The sequence below is a fragment of the Protopterus annectens genome, chromosome 5.part1 (assembly GCF_019279795.1).
Source record: "Protopterus annectens isolate FY-2018-M chromosome 5.part1, PAN1.0, whole genome shotgun sequence".
In the NCBI taxonomy this organism is placed as follows: Eukaryota; Metazoa; Chordata; order Ceratodontiformes; family Protopteridae; genus Protopterus; species Protopterus annectens.
Window position 1 is genome coordinate 486678028 of NC_056736.1, and position 6973 is coordinate 486685000.

A 6973-nucleotide genomic window follows, 5' to 3' on the forward strand; every position below is an offset into this window, starting at 1 on the left:
GCCATGTTTCTGGCACCAGTAATTTGTTTTGGGTGAGACCCTCTTGGAGGATGTCCACATCATTAGGGGAATTGATAACGGTACCCAGCTTGCAGTCATCTGCAAATCTGGTCAGCCAAAGCCCACTGGTTTTGGCCTGCACCTCAGAAATGTACATCTCAAACAACAGAGGCCCTAAGGCTTATTCCTGGCATACACTGCTCATTATAGGTGTACTGATTGAGGTGGTGTACCCTATTTTGACTAGGTGGGTTCTATCATTGAGGCAGTTTGCCACCAGTCTGGTAACATATGGATTGATGTATAGTTGAGAGAGTTTATCTATTATACCTATGTGGGGAATAGTAGCGAAGGCTTTATCCAGGTCAAGGTTGGCAATGTGCACCATCTTCCTCCTCGTCCATGGCTTTGGTGACTGTGTCCAAGAAGTTGACCAAATTTAACAGGCATGACCTACCCTTGATGAAACCAGACTGTGTAGGATCAAGTGTTTGGAGGTTGCCAATGTCCTAGTTAATGAGGTCCATGATAATCCACTCCATGGCCTTGCAGATCAGGCTAGTTAAGCTGACGGGTCTATAATTTCCTGGATCGGTAGATGCTCCACCTTTGTGAAAAGGGATGACAGTGGCTGTTGTCCTACTGGCTGGGATGAAGCTGGTACTCAGGTTTTGGTTGAATAGAGTGTTTAATGGTGCTACAAATTCCTGCCTAAGGTCATATAGCATGCAGTCTGGGATGTTATCTCATATTTTCTGCCTTTTCGAGGACAGTGATGACTTGCTCCCTAGAGATAAGGGGAGGGGGCAGGTGCTGGGGATGTCCTAATTTACTGATGGGGAGACAGAGGGGTGAAGTTTTCACTGAACCTGTCTGCTGGCAGGTTGGCTATATCTACGGCATTTGTGTATTTGATGTCCCTGACCGGCAGTTCTGAGCAGATCTTAGTACTTCCTTTGAGACTGCAGACATGTGAAGAAGGCCTTATGACTGTCTTTAGTAGATGTGGCAAGTTTGGACTCGGTTTACTTTGGAGGATTTCACTAGTGCTCTTATTTGCTTGTTCAGACTAAGGAGAGATTGCTTCCAATTAGGCACCTGCTTCTTCTTGGTCCTGGACAGCATTTTTTTTTTCTTTTATTATAGAGTTTATTCATTGCAGATATCCACCAGACAGATTTACTCTTATTTGAGGAGGACAATTTTGTCCTGTCAGGTATTCTTGATTCCATGCAGCCATATAAATGCTTGTATAGTACTTTGATGCAGGTTTGGACATATGTGCCAGTTCATATGGAGGGGAGGGAGCTATAAAGCTTTTTATATCTTCTCTCAGGAAGTTGTAATCAGCTTTGGAGAAATGTTTTGTTTGACCCTAGCTGGGGGGGGGGGGGGTCAGGGGAGATGGTGACTTTGAAAGTGACCACTTTGTGGTCGGATCTTACAAGGAAGGATGACACTCTAGGGATGCAGCAGTGGTTACACATGTTGGTTAATACCAAGTCCAAGATATTTTCACCTCTTGTGTAGGGGTCGACCATCTGGTCCAAGGTATTTTCATTGACGAAATAAGGCATCTCTGGGTATTTGTGTTTCGGCATGAGTAGTTCTTCCAGTCTATGTTTGGATAGTTAAAGTCACTCAAGATCAGGGTAAAGGGTTGAATCTTGATAGATTCAAAGAGGTCCAGATATGTGGAGTGGGCATCTTGAGTCAAAGTTGCAGGCCTGTAGATAGCTATGATTTGAATATGAGTCTTGTTAATGGTTAACTGCACCTGGAGTGTCTCCTGTGTGCCAAACTGCTTAACCAGTCTGGAGGTGTGTATGTCTTTTATATATATTGCAACTTCACCTCCTTTTGCTTTGCTGCCCATGGTGTGGTGTCTGAATGTATGATAGGATGAGTAACCTGATATGGCTGGGTGGCTCTCTGCAGCTTTGAACCAGGTTTCTGTGACTGCACAAATGTCAGCATCTTCCAGGGTTAAGAATGCTTGCAATGAGTGCAGATTCATATTTAGACTCTTATTGTTTAGCAGCATGACCTATAATTTGAATGAAGAAACTTGAAAGGTGGTTATAACTGTAAAAGGATTATCTGTACTCTCTTAGTTAAGAACACTACTGAATGGCATTAGATCAATTCCAGTGTTAGAGTGGGAGTTACATATAGTACTGACTTTGCCTCTACAAAAGCCAGCTCTTTGTGATAGGAGGGTATTACAAAGAAGTCAAAATTTTCAATTCAGCTCATCCTGATCAAGTAAGTTTTAATTAGGCAGAGCAGCATTACAAACATATACTGGAGAACAAGCTGGTTTGTAGAAAAGACAAAATCAATAATAAAAGGAAGGTCACGTATCGTTGTGGATTTAGTTATTACTACTCTTATTTTTATCATCCCTGTCTTAACATCTCACATTCTGGTAGGATTTTCATGGCAAATTTAACACTTTAACCATAGCTCCATATGTAGTCACTTGCAATCTATCAGAAAAGGTATGAATGCAAGTATCTGATTAGAAATGATTAAAAAAGATATACAGCATAATGCACTTTACAAACATTCAATCCAACATGCGGCTTTTCAAAAATGTTTCCTTTTGATGTAATGTGGATTTCTTGGTATGACAGAACTAGTTATTTGGAGCTGTTGCGCAATGGCTGTGAATGCCATTGGTAGATTTTATTAGGATCATACATGTCTCTAAGGCTCATAACATAGTTCTGAAGAATGTGATAATGCCTAAAAGATTAAAATAACAAGTTACGCATACTTCACAGAAATTACTACTTTTCAAAGTTTAATTATCTTTACAACTTCCATTAGGGTTCTCCTAGCCATTTTAAGCCTTTCATTTTATGACAACTCTTATAAATCAATATCTTTTTAAATTATTGTCATAAGTTTGATTGTTTTGATGTATGTTTTTCATCAGTTACCCATCAATGCCCTTTTTAACAGTTCTTTTCTTATGTTTTGTCACTCTGTTGACATTTGTTTTATGCTTCAGAAAAAAGTGCCAATTTATTTTAGTTATCAACATATATTTACCACGTGTAACTATAAAATAGTTGGTTAGTTTGTTGGTCAGCCTAAAAAAGAAGATGGTCTTGCCAGGCTGAAAAGGTCATCCTACTTTAACAAGAGAACAACGATTGCACAGTCCTGCAACACAGTGAATAGTATAATTAAGAAATGTTTTATAAACATAATACAAAAAAAAAAAACATAAAGGTGCATCAACATTAAAGCCATGAGGATGTATATCAAGGACTGAAATGTGCAGTGAGTGTACTAAAACTAGCACATATAACTGTGAAACCAAGCATCCTGTTACTGGTAAGAGAGACGCGGCTCCATGAATTATGCCAAAGCAAAACTGCAGGCCTCAGAATTTCTGCAAAGCAAGGCAAAGTATATTCTATGCTTAGGGTGCCAAATGCCCAAAGTATATACTGCGGTGGTGGTACTGCGGTAGCATTGTCGCCTCATAGCAAGACGTTGTCCTGTTCGATTCTCAGCTAGAGCGTCTTCTGTGTGGAGGCATACGTGAATGGGGCATGCCTTCGTTGAAGGTTGTGCATCAGGGCTGGTAACCCAGTACGTAAAAATCCACTACCAATCATTAGTGGACCAGAGTTCCGCTGTGGTGACTCCTAACCGGGAAAAGTCGAAAGAAACAAACAATTGACTTCCAACATATAAACTCCATGAAATTTGACACTTTGAATGGTGGTTAATTAGTGACAGTCTAACTATGTAACAGACCAGTTAGGTTCTCAAGATTCCTAGCAGTTACCATTGTGCTGGCAATATTTCAATACCTAGCAGCAGAAACTAGGACCATTGCAGTGACAGATTTTGCAGAAGACTGTGTATAAAAGTCTGTTGTGAAGGCTCTTGTCAAAAGTTATCTTATAACTTTAATATTGTTGGAAACTTTCTTCTGCTGAAGATCTTGAAGAAAAGACACCCCCATTTATACTGCTTCAAACCAACTGAAATTTTGTTATATTCACAGGGACTCAGATCAAGGTAAAAAAAGACCTACAATCAAGAGACTAGAGAACCTCAATCATTTCTTACAAAGACTTAAAAAGAAAATTGCAAAAACAGCCACTTATTACTGGACACAATATGACATTGAAGCGACCAGGCAGCTTTCAGATGGTCGATACTATTTATATTCAACACTTAATCCCACCCCCCTCATTTCAAAAAACAAATTCATGAGTTTCTATCCCTAGCCAAAGAGGGGGCTATCATTACAGATACTATTAAGCACCATCTGATGTTATCTGATCCCAGCAATCAATATATTTATTTTTTTCACAAAATTCACAAAAACCCTTGGAACTCCCTGGCAGATCCATTGTTTCTGGGAGGGGCTCTTTGACAGAACCACTGTCCCAATTTCTAACTAAATATCTTAAATGACTTCTCAGTTAGGTAACTGCCTGGTTATGGGACACCACTGAATTTCTTCAGATCATCTCTGAAATGCAATCTTGAGCCAGGTTGGCTACTTTGTACCTTTGGATGTTATAGCATTATACACCAATATCCCACATTGGGTTGGGATTGATGGAGTTATACCAACCCAGATTCAATACTTTTCTCATCTGTTTTGCTGAGCATGTACTTACGAAGAATGTCTTTTTCTATCATGACAAATGCTTCCTCCAGATTCACGGTATGGCTATGGGGGCTTCATTTGCTCCTATTTATGTCGATTTATTTATGGCTTATATTGAGTAGCAAATAATCTATGACAGTTCACATAATTTGTTCATGGAGGAATTTGACATTTGGAAAAGATATTTGGATGATTACTGGATGGTATGGAGATTGGATGTAGATTATCTACATGATTTTGTTAGCTATCTGAATGAAAACAAGTGGGGGATACACTTTATGGTAAACTATGATATGGATCGGATAACCTTTTTGGATGTTTTGGTTATCAGAGGTCCTAATAACACTTTGATCTCTGAGGTTTACCATACGTTCCCTGAATATAACTCCCTTCTCCATGCCACCAGCTATCATCCTCCACATATCTGCAAAAATATCCCTAAGTCTCAATTTTTGAGAGTCAAACGTATATGCTCGGACAATAGTACGTATCAGCATTTCAGAGATGACCTCACATCGAGATTCAGGAACAGGGGTTATAAGGCAGGGTATGTCCTCCAAGCCAAAAACAGGGTGGACACCATTGACAGGGAAAGCCTTCTCTAATATAAAATTAAGGTTGATGATGGGGAATCCATCATATGCTTTGTTATTACATTTGGTAGGAATACTGGGGCATTGATGGACAGTGTCCAGTGTCACTGGAACATTGTGTTGGCAGATACCATATTTCCTAGATTGTTGGAGAGCAGATGCCACTTTTCCTTTAGGAAAGGTAAGAATTTGGCTTCTTAGTTTAATCATTACAAACATGGGCCCAATTATAAGAAAGAGTGTTCTCAAACTACACTTTTGGGGGATCCAGTCTTAGGGTGCTTTCCCTGCGGTCATTGCTCTTCCTGTCCAAAGGTCATGAAGACCATGAACTTTAGCAGTAAAAGCACTAACGAGGTGTATAACATTTCTTTTTTTGCTAATTGCTATATAGACTGGGTGATATACTTGGCTACCTGCAATTGTTCAGCTTTCTACATTGGGCAAACATCCCGGCCGGTGAAATTTAGGATTTCTGAGCACTTTTGTGATATCAAACATCAAAGAATTACAAATGTCCTGTATAAACATACCACAGTACATAAAAATGCTTCTTTCAACTTAATAATTATTGATCGGATTTTGGGCATGAGATCCAATAAGTCAGGCTGGCATGAGATGTTTAAAAAAAAAAAGAGAAACAATGGATTATTAAGCTGGGCGGTTTGTTTGCACCTGAATTAAATGAGCACCTTTAATCAGTGACATGCTGTTATCATTTGACTATATAAGGAGTGAGTTCATTCATGTTTTATACACTGATGAAGGCTATGTGATTTATTAAGCTGAAACCGGTCTGTTTCTTTCTCATGTACTATTATGTGTTTGTAGCACATAACATTAAATATTGTTTTTTTGCCACAGTCTGCTGGTCTAATTTTGTTTTGGATTATGTTTGGTTTGGGTCTTTGCAGTTGTCGTACATGCAGAGATTTTTTCATACTGGGATCCACCTATGAGGCCCTTAATGGATGCTAGAAACAGCATCACCTACTCTTGTGCTAAATTTGTGGATCACATCTTAAAGAAGTATGTTGAGGAGGAGGGACAAATTTGTAAGGACACTTGGAGCTTTTTGGCCAACATTAAGGAGGGAGTAGAATGGATCATCAGTATATTGCAGAGAAAGGGATCCCCAGTGGTGGAGGTTTCATTAATTGAGGAAATATTAGACATTATCTTATCCTATAACTTCATTACTTTTAATGACAAATTCTACCTCCAGAAAACTGGGGTGGCGATGGGCTTCTCTTGTAGAGCCAACATAGCAAACCTCGTAATGACGTATTGGGAGGAAGAGTATGTAAAGGAACCAGGACAGACCCCCCCCCCTGCCATATCCATTTCTACACTCCTTTTTTGGATGACATTTTTATGTTAAATGAAGGGAATGGAGCCCAAGCTGATGAACTGGCAACATACTTTAATAATATCACACATTTTTTGTCTTTCATCTTTAATTTTGGGAAAGATAACATAGCATACTTAGATGTGAATTTAAGTAATGACTATTTAAATTGTTGCTATTCAGCGACAATCTACAGGAAGGAGACGTACTCAAATACATTTCTACATTTTAGTAGCTGCCACCCCCTTCACCAAAAAAGATCTGTGGTGAAGGGGCAATTAGTAAGGGCCACACAGATGGTAACCAGGGATGCCAAATTTGTTATTGAGTGTGATAAATTGAAAGAAATGTTCTCTAACGGGGGTTAGCCCAACTACCTGTTGAATCAAT